Raw genomic sequence first — 19,751 nt, 5'->3', positions numbered from 1 at the left:
TTTACCATCTAGGTGAACTACATTGCCATGAAGGAAAAGGCAGTATAACAAACTTTGTGCCAAATATGAGAATCATGGGCAGTGTCTGGATGCTGGACCAGTGCCTTCATGATGTATCGCCATGCACTATACACTACCTGGCAGTTGATAGAATAGCAGCCCTTCCTGTCATTGTACTGCCACCCTGTATTCCAGATGGGCTCTTATAGCAACTTGGGTGCATCCCATCACACCAATCACCAAAGGAAATAATGGCATTCCGCAGAAGGCATCCATGGGTGCTGTTTGTTTCCATTAATTACTCTGCAAAATAGATATACTTATCTACATGTGGCAAGGAGTATAGTAAGGAAGTACTGCAGTATCCCCAAGTCAGAAGGCTGTGAGATTTCACTCTACACCTGTCATCTAACTCCTGTTCTGCAGAGTTTAAGTGAGTTTTTCTTTTATTCCTCCTTCTCCTCCTGGTCCAATGACTGCGGCTTTGCAGACAAGATTTTATTGTAACTAAAATGATCAACTCAAAGCAGGAAGCCAAGTATCTTTGTGGACTGCAAAAGTGGATAGAAAAGGTGTGGATTTGCTTTTCATAACCCATAAGCTTCAAAAAGCACCAACGTCAGTCCTTTCCTACTAATTGTACCTGAGGTAAAAACAGTAGGAGGAACTTGCTAAGTCTGGATTCTAGTATGGCACATTAAGGTCTTGGCCTACTATGAAAATGCAGCCAGGAGTCCTGGGTTTGAGTTCTTCAATCTTCATTTGTCTATCATGTGATGCAGAGCAAGTCACTCAAACAGTTAGTTTTCCTTGGTCATCCTTAAATAGAGTTTGTTATATAAATCAAGTTTATTTGGCTATATAAAATAAATAAATAAAAATGTACTCTTCCATTTTATTTGACTCAGACTGAAAAGGGAGGATCCTTTCAAACTAATGTAAATGTCCTCAGGTAGGCTAAGTCCTAATATGTTTTAGATGATAGCACATTTAAGAGTGTATAGACAAAGGTGTTTAAAAGGCTGATCTCAGTTTACTTTAATATTGTAGATTTTCAGCTGGCATTGACCACTAAGTCACCTCCTCCACCACCCCTGTGCCACTAGCTGACCGATTTAGGTACACTACATTTAAGCATAACAACATAAAATGTATATAATTAAATAGATAAAATATTTAATTGATATATTCTTTAACTTAATACTGTCAGTAAATTTACAACCTGTATTCCCACTATCCTATTATCTATATGCATGTTCTATCCAGTAATAATCACATCACTAACATATTCCATATCTTAAGTTTTCTTTGTCTTCGTCTTTGCCCAATGCATTTATCTCAGCATTGTTGTTATTTTGTAAATTCCACACCCAAAACCATATAGCTTTCATAATGTCAACCTCACATATTTTATTTGTAATAAATCGCTATGTCCATTAAAGCTTCTCTTTATAAATCATGCCAGATCCAGTGATATGTTATATCAATATTAGATGCCATGTATTAAGTTTTTGTGTTTATGTCACATTTGACATGCTCTCTGGCCTCTTTTGATTCATCCTTCACTTTATTTATTCTTTCTCTCTTTTGCTCTCAGTTTGTCTCTCTCACTCGAAACCTATCAGCTTGTGTTATTCTTGCCATAAGGCTTAAAATGCCTGCTTTGAATCATTCCCTGATGATTCATAAAGATCCCTACCACTGGCCTTATAAAGGCCATGGTTTCATGATGCATCAATTTATGATTCAAAGACACACTGGTGCAAATAGAAAAAATTGGCTAATCTGCAAGTTTCCAAATTAAGGTTAGCTACAGCTAAGTGCAAATCAGCATGTGTCCTAGCAGTTAATAATGGTCTCTGCTGTATTTTTATAAGCACAGGCACCCACCATTCTCTCTCCCACACACAATACATACTGATCCACATACAAACACACGTGTTCACACACACACACACACACACACACACACACACACACACACACACACACACACACACACACACACACACAAACACACACACACACACACACACACACACACACACACACACACACACACACACACACACACACACACACACGCGCGCACACACACACACACAACTCTTAACACTGATGTACCAATAAACTCCATGAAGATGCCTTCATGAAGGCACTTCTGATGGAGAACATGTGGCTAATTAGCATATTCCTCTTCCTCAGAATGCCTAATTAACATGCAGTCTGACATTGGAGACAGCCTACTGAGGTGCTCCATGCCTTCAGATAAAATCGACATGGTAGGGCTGTATCTGAACATAAAAAACTTACCACCAGTTATACACCGCATGACCCTGCAAACCTTGTGTAAAATCACTTCGTTAGGGCTCTCTCTGAATATAAAAAGGTAACCACGAGGTATACACCTCACATACACCATGCATCATTAAACATCAACTTGTCAGTTCTGTCTCTGAATATAAAAAGGTTACCAAAAGGTATATACCTCATGTATATCACACACTTTGTACAAAACCACACTGTTTGGGGTGTATCTGAATATAAAAAGGTTACCACAAGTTATACACCTCATGTACACCAGTTAGGATTGTTTCTAAATATAAAAATGTTTATATACCTCACCTACAGCATACACCTTGTACAAAATCAAAATGTTATGGATGTCCCTGGATATAAAAAAGTTATTGCAAGGTATCTACTTCACGTACACTGTACGCCTTGTGCAAAATCACCCTGTTAGGGGTGTCTCTGACTACAAAAATGTTACAGTGAGGTATACACCTCATGTACACCATACACCTTGTACAAAATCACCCTGTTAGGCATGTCCTTGAATACAACATATTTGCTGTTAGGTATAAAACTCATGTACAGCATGCACCTTGTGCAAAGTCACTCTATTAGGGCTGTCTTTAAATATAAAATGGTTACTGCGAGGTATAAACCTCATTTACACTGTGCAACTTGTGCAAAATCCCCATGTTAGGATGGTGTCTGAATATAACAAAAGGTTACAGCAAGGTGTACAGCTCACATAAACCATACACCTTGTGCAAAATCACCCTGTTAGGGCTGTCTCTGAATATAAAAATGTTACTATGAGGTATACACATCATGTACACTTACACCTTGAATGTGTGCGTGTATGTGTATATGCATGTGCGCATGTGTGTGTGTGTGTGTGTGTGTGTGTGTGTGTGTGCATATGCACATGTCTCTGCATGTGTGTGTGTGGCATATGTGTGCATGTGTATGTGCAAGTGCATTTGTGTACGTAAAAACACATACCTGTTGATCCCAAATTCATTTTGCTATTTTGTAACATGTATTGTGAGCATAAGCCCATTCCTTGACCCCCTAACTTTAAGTATTTGTTTATTTCACATCATTTGTTTAACTGCTTCTTCATATATTCTCTTACTTTCCCATTTATCCTGTAGAATGATTGTGTTGTTCCTCCTGTTTTCATTGCTCCATTTCATATCTCCCTTTTCTATTTTTTAGTTCCTTATTCTCTAACTATTCTTTGCAGCATCCACTTTTCTATCTCTCACCTCATTAACAATTTATTTATAGGTTTATAAGTCAGTATTAAGGCTAACTGCCCTTTTGGGTCATTTTATGCATAGCCACTTTCCCAGTGGTGAGAATTAAACCCTGTACCTTGGGTCTGTGAGGTAAACACTTTAATCATTATGCCAATCTTCCGCCCCTTTACTTGTACATACCCAGTAATCTTTGATTCCTTTATTTGATCATAGCCATTGTGCTGTATTAAAAGAGGCTATATAAATCATATAATGAGACTGATTGATTGATGGATGGATTGACTGACTGATTGATTGAATGACTCACTAATTGATTGACTCAGTTTGTTAACTGGATAGCAGTGCAGGTCCAAAAATGTTTGGCATAGTGATATTCAGCGGTTACTGAATCTGAGACTGTATTTATTTTTTGCTGTTGGAAATTTCAGCTATTTCTGATTGACTTCTATATGCTGTTGCCTCCATTCCAGTCACCTGAACTTTGAAATCTCCTGACTGAAACAGTTTACCTTTGTATCTCGTTGAAAAGTTCAGCTAGTTCTGACTTCTATATGTTGTTGCCTCCATTCCAGTCACCTGAACCTTGAAATCTACTGACTGAATTAGCTCATCCAGCAACAGTTTACCTTTGCATCTCGTATGTTTATCCTATGTTACTCAGCACCTGCGTATGCATTACAAATTTAGAGCCCTAATAATCACTGAACTCAGCCAACTGCACTTATTTTCACCTACTCTCTTGCTCTATCTCCCATTTTCTTCCCCCTCTTCCTAGTATTTCTAAGCACCTTACTGTAAACCTTTGGCCACTGATATTTTTAGCTGTTTTCTACTTCTCTGGCTTCCTTATACCTATCTCCACTCTCTTCTCTTCCTCCCCTCTGATTATCTTCATAATTTTCCCTATTGACATTGCTTTAATACTTCTTTACTGTGAACATACTTACTCCTCTGGGCTTCACTGATTGCTTTTCTTGCACAGTGAAGTGTCATAACCCAGCCCATTCCATTCCCCCTCGCTACGCTCGGGCTTCTTTCGTTCCCCTACCCTACCCCCATTCCCACACACCCCTGCATCAATTTTCTCTATAGCTAACCATTATTGCCACACCCCCAATTCAATTCAAATGTCTGTATCTTCAACCTATCTGATTCTACTCCTCCAACCTTGGCCACTCCCACCTCCTTACACTCTTCTTTCTTAAACCCTCCACTCACATTCTCTAGTTAAAAGCACACTCTTAATTATTCCTCTCACCTTTCTCTACATATTCAAACAACATCCTACTCATTTTATTCATTACTTTTTACTATGTTCCTTCTTCATCTCCTAACCTTTCTTTTTCTCATCCTATCCTACCTCAGTTCTTACTACTCTCAACTTAATCTTCTTCCAAACTCCCCATACATTGTACTTCTCTTCTATTTCCATCTCTCACTATTCTTTCCCTATATCTCCCACACTCTTCTCTTGTACTAAACACATTCTCCCTAAAATCAGACTCCTTCCTAAAACCTTTCCATTTCATAACAAGCTGAAATGTCTCCTTCCTCATCCCATTATATTACTCTTATACCACCTCTGTAATACTCTTCGACTGTCTAGTGACATTCACCCCAACTCAGGCCCACATAACAATGCATCTACTCCCTCCAATGCTACACACCCATTCCTGAAAGTACCAAACCCCAGTGTCAAACATTTCTTCTTCTACGCTATCAATATCCATTGCATTCTTAACAAATCAATAGAATTTCACTCTTGGATTTTTCACTCTTGGATTTCTCAGTACTCCCCTAACATAATTTCACTCACTGAAACATAGCTGAAACCTCATAACACTGATAATGAATTCCTTCCCCCTGGCTATAACATCCTACGCCTAGACAGAACACATAAGAAGGGTGGAGGTGTAGCCATTATGTACGCCAACCTCCTAATCTTATCCCCCCTATCCAATACACCCCTTCTTTTCACTCAGCTGAACTTATCATTGCCAATTTTAAACCAAATAACTACAAAACCCTAAGTATAGCATCTATCTATATACCACCAGGAGACAGCATAACTATACAAGAACAGATTCTTCACTGGCTGGCAAACACTATACCTAATGAAGCTATCATTCTAGGTGATGCTAATATTAATTGGCTTGCCCTTATCTCTGACTCCCTTTCCACAAGCATACACCTTTATGGCTTAACTCAGCTTATCTCTTCCCCCACTTTTCTTCACAAACCTACTATGTCCATTTTCACCTTAGAATGGATTCTTGTCTCTCATCCTAACCTCTATCACCACCCCAAACCCCTGCCAGATACAATTAGTGAGCATTCCCTAATTTGAGTTCAAGTATTTTCCCTCTATAGACCCCATACATTTATAGAATGTCATAATTTAACTAACTTCAACCCTGAGACTTTTAATAACCATCTTGCTGCTATTGACTGGTCCTTCCTCTTTCACCTTTCTCTTGATGAAGCTGTTCACCAATTCAACTCCATCTTCTTAAACATACTTAACTCTCTTGCCCCTCCCAGAATTGTCAGAGTCAAATCATGTTTCACACCCTGGCTTACCAAGTTAACCCGGTCCCTCATGCAAAAAAGAGATTCAGCATGAAAACTCTGGACAAAACTAAATCTCAAGTACATTTTCAAAAATACAAGGAATTTTGTAACCTCACCAAAAAAGACATTAACATTGACAAAAAACCTTCTACCATATACCTCTAACCTCATCTCCTAGAAATCCCCCAAAATTCTGGAAAACAGTCAACAAAATTCTCCACCCTGGTAATCCCTCAATACCTAACCCTTGCCCTAGTAACTCACCACAAGAAACTGCTTCCATCTTCAATACCTACTTTATCAATGCTTTAAGCAAACTTATGCCTACTTCCAACCCTTCTTACCTCTTACCACTCCCCTTCTACATAACTCCCCATTCTCACTTAATCCTATTCCTACTACATTACAAAACTTCTTCTCAAACTTAAACCATGTTCCCCTTCAGCTGATAACTTGCCATCACTCTTCCTCAAATCTGCTCCTAGCTCCATAGCATATCCTGTTTCCATCCTCATTAACTGCTCAGTCTGTGAATCCACTGTCCCAACCTTCTGGAAGAAATTCTACACCATACCTATCCATAAATGTGGACACTCTACAGCTCTCTAACTATTGCCCAGTTGCTATACTTTCTACACTCTCTAAAATTCTTGAGCATTGTGTTCACAAACAAATCCTGTCTTATCTCATTTTTGAAAACCTTATCACCCCTACCCAGCATAGCTTTCATCCCCACCACAATAGCTCTTCTGCTCTCATTTCCTTTTCTAATACCATCTCCTTAGCCAGAGACAACAATAAACTATATCCTGCCTCTTCTTAGACCTCTCCAAAGCCTTTGACACTGTCTCTCACTCTATCCTTCTTTCTAAGCTTTCTCAACTTAACCTCTCCTCTACTACTATTTCCTGGTTTACCAGTTACCTCACTAATATACAACAATCTGTAAAATGGTTTTCAGCTTTATCTCCCTTTCTCCCCATAAATATGGGAATCCCTCAAGGCTCCATTCTAGGCCCCCTTCTTTTTAACATTTTTACTAATCAGCTCCACACATCATGTCCTCAGTCACCCCTTACCCAGTATGCAGACCCCACTATCATTACCATTGCTGATAACCCCTCAGACTTGCTCACCAATACTCAAACCTATTTCAACCTCATTGAAACCTAGTTAACTAATAACCAACTTATATTTAACCCTAAAAAGACTAAACTCCTTCTATTTTTACCTAAATCTCTCCACCATCTTAAATCCTCTTTCACAATTTCTTCCCTTAACAACACTTCAATCTCAGATGAACCCTATACAAAGGTACTTGGTTTAAACATTGATGACCAACTTAAATTTGATCTAGATGTTCATAACTGTATAATGAAAACCCACCAAAAGCTTGGACTTCTTTATAGAAACCAAAAGTACCTCACTCCTAACTCTAGAATCTCTCTTGCACATGCTTATCTTCTCCCTAATCTCTTGTACTGCTCTCAGATTCTCACTAATTTACAGCCCTCTCTTCTGTCCAAGCATGAAACTACATACAACAAAGTTGCCAGATTTGCAGCCAACATGCCACCAAAATCACATCACTGTCATTCTCTCCAAACCCTTAGTCGGCTAGAATTGCCAAACCAACTCATATATTCTCAACTTCTCTTAATCCACACTACCGTAAATAGGCCCTCCTCCTGACCTAGCCTATCCTCTCAAGTCTCCCGCTATTTAAAACCCACCACACTCCCTCAGAAGTGCTGACCAATGCCTCTTACAGATCATTAAACCTAAAAAAAACTATTGGACAAAACCTATATAGCTATCTTCCTTCTCTTTCCTGGAATAAGCTTACTTTGGACTTCAGAAATATTACTCATACACATAAATTCAAGACAACTCCAAGAAATCACCTATACAGCACCTGGGGATGTCAATGTAACCATCCCACCTAAATTTCCTCCCTCCCTCTCTCCTCCTTTAATCTTTTCCCTCCCTCACTTTCATCTCTATTCATTCTTTTACATCTACAATATTATGTATCCTTACCTTCTGTTTACCTTCCTATACTCTTCTAGTGTTCTTTACACCCCTCTAATTTAATCTTTCCAGTAACTTATTACTAACTACTTTTTCTTCTACTGCTCTCTATTCCCTTCTAATTTACAGTCCCTAGTAATCTGATACTATTCTCCCTCCTCTACCTATCTCTTCCCCTTACAATACTACTTGTAAAACTAACTTATCACTAACCATCTATAACTCTTCTTCTGCATCTTATCTACCTTTGTCTGGACCATATACTCTTCCATACTCACCCTTATATTTTAATCCCTCACTTATAGACTTTTCTTTTTGTACTACATCTGCTCATCTGTCCTGTATTTTCCTTTATCCCCTCTATCTGAAAAATATCACATCATACCAATCCTCAAAGGATTCAGCTCCACTGAGCTGTCAAACTATAGACCAATAGCTATACTTTCCCCTCTGGCTAAAATTATGGAAAAGTGTATCCATAAACAACTCTTACACTACCTTATTCAACATAATCTTCTGGCCTATTCTCTGCATGGATTTAGACCACTGCACAGTACCACCTCAGCCCTCCTCTCCTTTTCTAATGTCATAAATTCCACCCGTAACAACAACAAACTATCTTCTGCCCAGTTTCTCGATCTTTCCAAGGCCTTCAACATGTTTAACCACCAGCTACTCTTACTTACCCTAAATAAAATATCCCTAAACAACTATGCCATACAATGGTTTCAATCTTATCTTAGTGGAAGACAGCAGGCTGTCCTTTGGCAAGACAAACTCTCCACCCTTCTCCCCATTACCCTTGGTGTCCCTCAAGGCTCCATATTAGGTCCCCTTCTTTTCTCCCTCTTTATCAGTGACCTCCACACTATAATCCCAGATGCAACCTGTATACAATATGCCAATGACTCCACCCTGATTTGCTCAGACTCTGCCCCTACAGATCTCCTTAGTTTAACCCAGAAAACCTTTAATACAGTGGAAAACTGGATCTCTAATCATCAGCTGATATTAAACCCTAATAAAACAAAGCTATTGCTCCTCTCCCTTACTCACAAATCCCCTCTTCCTTCGTTTACTATAACATCTAACAATGGGACCATAATCTCACCAGATATGTATACCAAACTCCTGTGTGTTATTATAGACAACAACCTCAAATATGATATGCATGTAAACCAAACTATTAAAACCATTAATAAAAAACTTGGCTCCCTATACAAAAACAAACCTTTTCTCACCCCTCTAGCTAGGACTGCCATTGCCAGTACCCATCTGCTTTCAACTCTACTCTATGCCTCGCCAATACTCACTAACTTGAACAAACCTGATCTCAGAAAACTCTCTAGCTGATACAATCAAATTGCCAGGTTTGCCACAGGAACTCCCTACAGTACACACCTTTGTCAAAACCTAAACATCTTAGGATGTCTAGAACTCCCAAGGCTAATTCAATATAATCAACTTACTGTAGCATTCAAGGTTATTAACCATCCAGAAAAAATGTCCTCCCTTAAAAACATTATCCATCCTTACAAAAATGCTAGGTCAATTCATTCTACTACAAAACTTTTGGTTCAGTCTGTTAAAGCTAACAACTTATCTGGAGAATCTTTGTTTGCAAATTCAGTAGGCAAAACCTGGAATTCGCTCCCATCTGACCTTACTCTGAACCCCTCCCTTAAACAGTTAAAAAAAAAATCTAACCCAGTATTTTAAAACTCACTCGTTATGTCCTTGCTCTAACCCTGACTAAAGCCTCATCTACTTCCATATCCCTGCAATTTTTTATTCACAGCGACTAAGCTCTTACACTAAAAGGTTTGTTAAGACAGACTGTAACATATTTGCATATATTTCTGAATAAAAACTGTATTCTTCATAGGCTTGAAATGTGCGACTGTAACTTGTATGTTAATACAATATGTGCATATACTGTAACTTGCTTGTTTTTAACTGTTTGTAAGTTTGGAGCTTTTCTCCCTGGGTCTCCGCTGAAAATGGGTATGTATCCAGTCAGACTATCCTGGTCAACAAATGTAAAATAAATAAATAAACCCCCAGATTCACTAACCTTCCATGCAGAACTAGCTTAGTCCTGCACGGAAGTGGCAGTTTAGGAGCAGGACGGCAGCGCGCCATGCATATCAATGCAGGTGCACTGCCTGAGCTCCTAAATGGACACGGAGTGTGTACAAGTGCAAGAGGCATGTCTGAGAGCAGAGCTCTCAGACTATACATGCCCCTGCAATGAAGAACAGCAGTGTATGAATAAGAATGAACGTGACCGCTCATAGGTGTCCCAAGATTTGATGAATATGCTTCACCTCAAAAAATCTAGATGAACCACAAGGGTGGGAGGGAGACTTAAACCACGGTTATAAATATATATAAACGTGCTGGAGGGGATTCATTCATCACCAGAGACTCCCTATGCTGGAACAAAAAATCGGCACATGTGAGGCAGGCACCTCGCTGGCAATGGATGGGAGAGATAGATATACCTAGGATTACTTCAGTGTCACTGCTTGATAGTTATTCAAACTAAAAGGTGGGAAAGCCACATAACTAACTAGCTAGGGGGCTAAAAAATGCTTGGGCAGATAGCCTAGTATGAACCTATGAACCTATGAACCTATACCCCCAGCAACATCCCCCAAGTGTACAAGAGCAATAGTTAAAACATTAAATATAAAGAAGTGTTTTTTTTTTATGAAACAGATGAAATTTAACCATAGATGAGCGGGTTTCCCCATCGCTTAGCTATGGTTAATGCAGCTTAAATGGCACAAGACGATAAAAAGCAAGATATATGTAAATGAAGCAGTACAGCAATAGTGTAGTGGGCAGAGCATTCAGCTTACAAGCAGTCATTCCCGGTTCGAGTCCCACTCCAGTACAATCCATTTTCCATGTCAAATCACTTTATGATCGATTTATTTTGTTGCATAACCTACTACATAACATATATTTGTGAACTCGAGAACTGCATTAAATGCAGATGTGAGGTGTCATTGTCATAATGTTGTAAAGTCCACAGATAATCACAAGTGCCCCATACAGTATATGTACACAGGAATCAGGGATACAAATGGAAGGTAAAATGTCTAATGAATGATAAATCCATACAGTTTCCAAATCCACCACCCTCCCAAGAATCATTAGACATTACTGTCTAAATTAGTGCAGTGGTAGGCGGGAGTACACAGTAGTAAGCAATAGTAAGCATATTTAAGCAGTATAAGCAGGAGCAAGCATATTTATGCAGTAGTATGTGGATTTAAGCCCATATGCATGGGGGTAAGCAATGCGCACACAGGTTAGCACTATTGAAGCTAACTCTCTGTAAGCACATTGAACCAGAGGTTAGCATTCCTTACCTTCACGCAAACCCACACAAACCCACTTATAATTGCTTAAAAGTGTCTTAATCACTCTGTATGCATCAGCCGCTGTTGTGGCCAGAAACAAAATAAACAGCCTTTGCAAGTTTTGAACCCTAGACCCTGTAAACTATAGTCACAGTAATTAACCAATAAGCCATCACAGCAGTACATAAGATTGAGGTATCACCAAACAGATCCTCACTATAGGAAATACAAACTGAACATGTGAAAGGAATCTATATACAGTTTTATGTTGTATAACCTACAACATAACATAAATATGTGAACTGGAGTACTGCAGTAAGCCCAGATGTGAGGTGTCATTGTAATAAAGTGTTGAAATCCCCTAAGAAATACAAGGACCCCATACAGTGCATGTACACATGAATCGTGGATACCAAACACATATATAACATGTAATGAATAATAAATCAATGCCACAATGCAAATATAATGCAATTTAAATATTAAGCAACGCTAAGCATTGCACATCCCAGTTTAGTAAGTGTAAGCAATCTGTAGGCCAGCTAACTCAGTCTGCCCATTGGTATACCCCTTTAAGCAATGCCAACCTTAGGCAAGCAGGTTTGCCCAAAGCTTAACATTTTCCAAACCATCCAATCATGGCAAAGTGTGGGAAACCGGCCCTATTTCATCCCAACAGGCGGGAATACATCTCATTACTGGTTGTAGCTTCCCCCTGTAGGCACTATGTCTGAAATGGGAGAGGCTGTGTGCTTTCAAGCGCAGCGCTGGGGCATCCAGGAGTCCAGAGTCATGGCAGGACTCCTTGTGAAAGACCATGACCAGAGACTGCTGCAGGGTTAGTACCAGGGTTCCCAATACAAAGAGGAAGCCTGAGACTGTCTCGCCCATGACCTCACCAGTGCCACTGGCATACCCCAAACTATTGATCAAGTCATGCATCACTATGCCAACCTGAAGCGGAGAAAGGGGGGATCTCCTGGATCAGTCGATCCAAGAGGCTAGGAGGACAGGTGATGTCTCAGCTGTGTGCATCAGTCCACTACCTGTTTAATAATTGCCAGCTCATGTATATTATGGATAGATATGGCTAAATATTCCACTTATTTCTTTCACAGCGGCAGGTGATCGGGCTGCGAACCAGGAAGCCCATGGCTGTAGACTGCAGTGGTTGTTATGTGAGGCAGGTTAGTAATACTCTTGCATGTACTATCATAGGAAATAAATCTAAAAGTAGTAGTTAGTTAATTGCCTGTATAAAACCTGTATTGTTTAAGGCATGTACTGCATACACCAGAGCATAGGGCAGGAAGAGTCTCATATAGGTTCTATGTAAATAAAAGCGTAATAACCTGACAATAAAGGTCTAACTGCTGGACTGCAATATGTTTACTCCGGTATCATATGGTAATGTAGAGTTGCAATCACTTAACAGTACTGTTGTATTAAGCACTGTTACCCACACTGTGCTACATAAATAAAAAGTGTAGGAATGTCTGTATATGACTGTTGTAATCACAACAGGTCATAAAGTACCATGAGAGAGACTTATACAGAAAATAGTAAAAAGACAAATAAGATAATCCAAATAGCACACTCAACTGTGACGTGAACTGTTGTATTTTAACCACACACAGACATGGTTCAAATCCTGGGAGTGGTAGTAGGCTGTATGCAGAATCATACCCCACAACTGTACAGAATGTCCAGTAAATCGGCCCATATCTGCTACCTGTCCCCCTGGCAAATCAGTGGGATGATCCCAGATGTTTAGAAAGCAAACAATACATATAACTGATTGTCAGACATCTATAAGAACAAATCTGTCACTCTAGCAACTCCCCAAAATGTTATGAGTAATTAGCCAAGAATGTCACATGTCCACCCCCATGTTGTCAAGCTGTGACCAGAGTGCATACAGTAACAGACTGAAATGTATGTGCATAATACTAATGTGGAAACTGGCAATTTGTGTGGCAAAATTCAGGTAGCGCTAACAAACATTGCTACCACAGGTCTGTCAGATATGAACACTGTGCCTAGAAATAAAAGATTGATATCCTGTACTGGTACTGTTTACTCTGGTATTGTATGGCATTGTTAGTGTTGTAGTTGCTCTGCATAATAAGGTATTACTCATCACTGTCACCCACACTGTACTACATAATACAACTGTCTAGGAAATCCTGTATAAGGGTGTTGTAATTACAAGGTCAGAATGTCAAACCACAGGAGAATTATAGACAGAAAACAAGAGATACACAGCAATATCTATATATCACACTCAACTGTTATGGGCAGTGTTTTATTTTTAGCAGATGCAGCCATGGTTCGAATCCTGGAAGTGGTAATAAGCTGTATGCAGAATCATACCCCACAAGTGCACAGAATTGTCCAGACTGTCCAGTTAATCGGCCCATATCTGCCGGCTGTTACCCTGTCTCTCGGGCATATCAGTGTGCTAATTTCTGACATATAGGCAGCATTTTATGTCATATAACTGACTGTCAGACCTGTACATATTTGGAAAATGTCAATGAAAACAAATCTGTCATTGTTCAATTCACTAAAGGTTTAAGAGGGCTATAGTCGAAATATGTCCCGGTTCACCTGCATGTGGTGAAGACATGTCCAGAGTGTGTGCAATAAAAGATGGACAGGTATGTGCATAACATCAGCCTGGAATCTGGGAGTATGTGTAGAAACAGTTAGATAGTGTTAACAAACAATACCTCCACAGGTATACCAGGTAAGAGGTGTATACAACAAGTAAAACTCAGTCCATGTATATAGTTGTCGACAGCCATACCACTGTCCAAACTAAGGCAATAGGGTAGTGTACTAATACCTGTAAGGCACACATCACAGCACTGACTAGGAAAGTAATGCGAACTACATGAATATACTAGTTGTTAATTGACATCTTTCTCTGCCCCTACCATATCTGCAACAATAAACTAAATACACAACTCAGTCGGCATGTGCTGAATTAACTCTAATGTTGGGACATATGTCCTATTTTTTGATAATTATTTAAATTTGTTTCTATGCATGTGCCATGTTGAAATACTCACACATTGGTGGCATGCTGCCATCAATGTATCTGCATGCTGTTGTAATAATCACTGTGGTTCCATATATGCTTGTGTTCTGTTTGCTATGCAGCTGTTCCATATCTGGTGTTTGGGTTAATGGGAATATCTATGCATGCTGTTATACCTAATCCTGGAATGTATTGACTATTACTAACCCACATATGTTGATAAAATTTAAACACCACAGCACATTTGGGAAGGCCGGTCCTGGTGGACCCACCTGTACCACCTCAGCTGGCCGTGGCATCAGGCACCAGCATGTCTGGGTCCCAACCCAGGACCTCCTCATCCGTTGGTCCTGTACCACCTTCAGGTGAAACCGCCTTAGGCGATGGGGCTCACCCCCCCCCCCAGGAGCAGGCATGGTCACTAACCTGTCACCCATCGCCAGGTCCAGGTCATGGTGCATAGCAAGCTCTGCAGGGAGGTCGGAGATGGCTGTGTGTCACAATGGAGGGTTGGCCTGGTCCTCCTACTCAGCCCCTAGCACAGCCACCTTCGGGGCTGTGAAGGTGCAGTGGTGACTGCCCATGGGTGGGGACATCAGTCCCACTGTTTCCACTAGGGCCTGATGGGCTTCTGATTTCCAAACAACCCACCCCATCAAGGTGTCTACCCCCCACATGTGTCATATACTGCCCCTGTATGTGTCTTGTTTGTCTTGTCTGTTAACCTACCCAACCTACCTCCCCAAATATACCTACTATCCCTCCCCAACATCCCACTCTCACATGAAAAAAAAGGGCAATCTGTTCCCCCCAAAAAATCTCGCCCCATACATAGCTGTCCATTTCACACATGTGTCCACTGGACAAATGTTGTAATTTGGTCTAATTGGCTTAACAACATATTATTGTTGTCCTCACCCCTCTCTCAGGGGTATGAGTGTCCAAATCTATCTCCAAATTCAGTGTACATGCACAGCTGTTGCTGTAGAAGAAATGGGCAGCTATGGACCTTCCTTACACCCTTCCTGCGCATCCTTAGCTATTTTCCCTACTGCCTTTCTCTCTTTGTGCCCCTTTTTCACCACTTTCCTATCAACCCTTTTTCATTTCTTTTAAAGAAATTAGTGCAGGGGAAAGCAGGATTAAGCACTTTTAAGCAGTAGTAAGTGGGTTTAAGTTTGTTTGCGTGAGGGTAAGCAATGCCTGCACAGGTTAAGTAACTGAGAAGCTAAATCAGTATAAGAAACTGTAACCGGACGTTAGCAGTGTTTACCTCCATGCAAACCTGCTTACAACTGCTTAAAATTGCCTTAATCACTCTGTATCCAACAGCCCTTGTTCTGCCCAGCAACAAAATTAACAGCCTCTGCAAGGCTCGAACCCAGGACACTGCACACCACAGTAATTTACCACTAAGCCATGTCAGGTATACCTAACCTTGCTGTTTTCACAAACATATCATCCAGCACAGTCATTCAACAGTACAGGAAATGTATTTAAACATGTAGATGTATTTATTTATTTATGTATTTATTTATTTTACATTTTTCAACCGTGTTAGTCTGACTGAGCTTTTGGCTCATTTTCAGCAGATACCGGGGAAGAAAAGCTCCTCAGTGAATAAAATGTAACAAAGTTCCATTACCGTCAGCAAAAGTGTTACTATCAGGTTACAATAGCACGTGTAAGTGTATATATATTTCTATCTAGATATATAAATATATATATATATGTGTATATATATATATATATATATATATATATATATATATATATGTATAATATATATATATATATATATATATATATATATATATATATATATATATATATATATGTGTGTGTACACACACACATATATATATATATATATATATATATATATATATATATATATATATATATATATATATAAGAGAAAATAACAAATACATTTATGACCACAGGCTCCATTAATGGGGGTGAGGGGGCCCAAGCTACATACGTCTTGTATGTATTGATATTACCCCCCCCACAGACAAACAGGCCTGCCCTGACAATACCAACTGTTGCAAGTCCCATAACCAGGACCCAACACGACATGGGCACAAGATGTTAGCAGTAATCCATCCCACCTGTATGATGTCAGGCTGGTATCGATAACATACCATGCAGTACAGTCTGGCTACCATAGGGAATGTACAATGTGGAAGCAATAAACGTTCCTAAGATACATATAGACACACACACATATATGCAGATACATATATATATATATATATATATATATATATATATATATATATATATATATACATATACATATACATATATATATATATATATATAACTACACATACACACACAGAGATATGTAAAGGAAGATACATATTTAGAGGGTGCACACCATACGGAACAGCTAGTATTCCTACAGTTGCCGCCTTATGAAATGGACACTGTATGAGTCACCCATACAAAAGACAATTATTGACTGAAACATATACCCACAGAGAGGTCAAAGGATATAACACCACACACAGGTTTACATACACGAGAAAGCTTTATCTGTGTGCTATTACAGTTGTATATGCAATGTCATATAGCTGTTTAGACTTTGAAATACATATAAACAGATTAATGCAACTCTCAAACAGATAATTTAATACAGTATTCCGTAAAGCATAACATATGTTGCTGTCCAGGCCAAGGCTTTCAAGTAGTACAACAGTCAAGACAGACTGGGGCACAAGATAACAGTCAATCAACAGTAAATAATGCAGATGTATAGTCCAGCATCCTTTAATTACACTCTGTACGCAATCCCTCGGGGGAAAAGATTTCAGTTAACAGAATGGGATGTATCTGTTACATAACAACACATAACTGAAACCATCACAATCACACTGACAAACTGAACAGTCTGCATGGCAGGAAGCAGTAGGCCAGCATTTTCCCAAGGTGAATTGTATGGTAATGTACATCCAGATACCTTAAGGCAGCTTACTCCTGATATCCCTCACATGTTGTAACAGCCTAGGTTATTTATGGTGCATCCCCCCCATAGACTGACATACAGGAACATATACCACTGTTACATACACTGACCTCTGGACTGCAGAAGGACACACATATTGTGCAGATGAAGCCCACACATGCATGGACCCAACCCCAAAATATGTGTGGGGGCCACAACAGCAGTGGAATGATGGCAGGAATGGCAGCATGACATACTCCCAGGCCACTACATAACAGCCCCTGACTGCATGTCATATGGACAATGCCTGGTATTTAGGTGGAGGACAGAGGCCGGAACACAGGCCCATATGTGAAATAGTGTTGTCATACACTAAGCAAGTTGCTGGTGTTACATGATAGTCTGCAACATACTCTTAGTCAGGAATATGAAGTCAGAAACACAAATGGATGTAGCCATGTACTGATAGCACTCAACACACACACACTGCCAGTGATATATCTGACACAAGACATGTGTGGTGGGCAAACAAAACATAACAGGCACACCTCTGGCCATCCAGTGGATAGGCTCAGAGTTGATATCTATGCAGACAGACTGCATTCCATGTTAAACTAGTATGTGCACACAAACCCTGTAACACTGGTGCTATACCATGCATACAACAACATTACTCACACTCTGTAGTTCTGGAACCTCATACAAATATGTAGCTGGCCTGAGTATACAAGTTCTCTTGTAAGAGGTATTGCTATCTGCTGTCTGTAACACTACTGCCCACACACAGGAAGGATATCCACCATACAGGAAAGGTAAAGGGACCACGCCCACATGATGTAGGGTTTTATTGTAGTGGGTTGCCATGTCAGTGGTAATTGGAAGTACTACACAGCATGCAGGTAGCAAGTGAAGGATACTGATTGGTGCAGAGGCCATCACCTGATCATGTGCATCACCTACAAAAACCATGCTGCAATCTATTTCAAGCAGCTCAATCCATTTACTGAAGAGAGAGAGAGAAACTGAAACCAAAACCTAAACCGAAACAGAAACAATCAAACAAACCTAGAAAGAAAGCAGGCTAAAGCCAAAGCCAAGGAAATAAAAAAAGATACTCCTACAAAGAAACCATCCAAAACAGACCTCATTCCCACAACAGGTATGTGAAGTATATATGCATGTAATTGACAATAGTACTTAGTCCATAATACTGGGATAGATGATGTGGAATGATATATATGTGCCATCAGGTGTTGTTGTTGTAATGATGTTCAGCTGAACAACTGCTATGGACAATAGAGTCTGTCCATCTGGGTAGTGGGCCATACCCGTCAGCTGTGCAGAGCAGCACTGACTGACAAGATGTAAGCCAACATAGTGTGTGTGTTGTGTAATGGAAAGCATATATATTACTGTGGCCAATAGCTGGTGGTGGAAGTAATGCCATAATGATGGATATGTAGGTTCCAGAGCCCACCACTTGCAGGACACTCAGGTTAACATGTATTGTAGCAAGCTGAAATGCCATAGGTGTGTAATAAGCTTACCTGCAATCTGGCCTTATATATACCCACTAATGTTAGGCTGTGTCTATATGTGGCACCTGTCTGTGTTGTAGCAAGGCAGAACAGTGCAGCTGTGCAGGAAGGAGAGTTAGAGATTGTGGACCTGATGTCTGAATGTACCCCATATTTATAGGTATGTATATGTGTACACACACACACACACACACACACATATATATTTTATATATATTTTATATATATATATATATATATATATATATATATATATATTTATTATATATATATATGTTTACAGATATACAGACATCCATATGTAGCTATATATATATATATATATATATATATATATATATATATATATATATATATAGATATATATATATAAATATATCTACACACACACACATATATATATATATATATATATCCCCTATATTACCACCACAGTGCTGCATGCTATGTGTGAGGGAACATCACAGATAACAATACACACAGATATATACAGCTGTAAGTGTGTGCAACATGCATGATTATGTTACATGTGAACCCCTTGTTGAGACCACATTTCCCTTGTCTGTGAAGTAGGGAATGGGAATATGGGGAAGGATAGCAGGTATATTTGTGGAGGTGGTTCGGGTTGGTAGATATAGAGGACAGCCTACAGGGGTGGTATATGACACATGTGGTGGGTAAACACCCTGGATG

The sequence above is a fragment of the Protopterus annectens genome, chromosome 15.part0 (genome assembly GCF_019279795.1).
Source record: "Protopterus annectens isolate FY-2018-M chromosome 15.part0, PAN1.0, whole genome shotgun sequence".
NCBI lineage: Eukaryota > Metazoa > Chordata > Ceratodontiformes > Protopteridae > Protopterus > Protopterus annectens.
The sequence above is the reverse complement of the archived record's forward strand: the minus strand, read 5'-3'. Positions refer to the sequence as shown.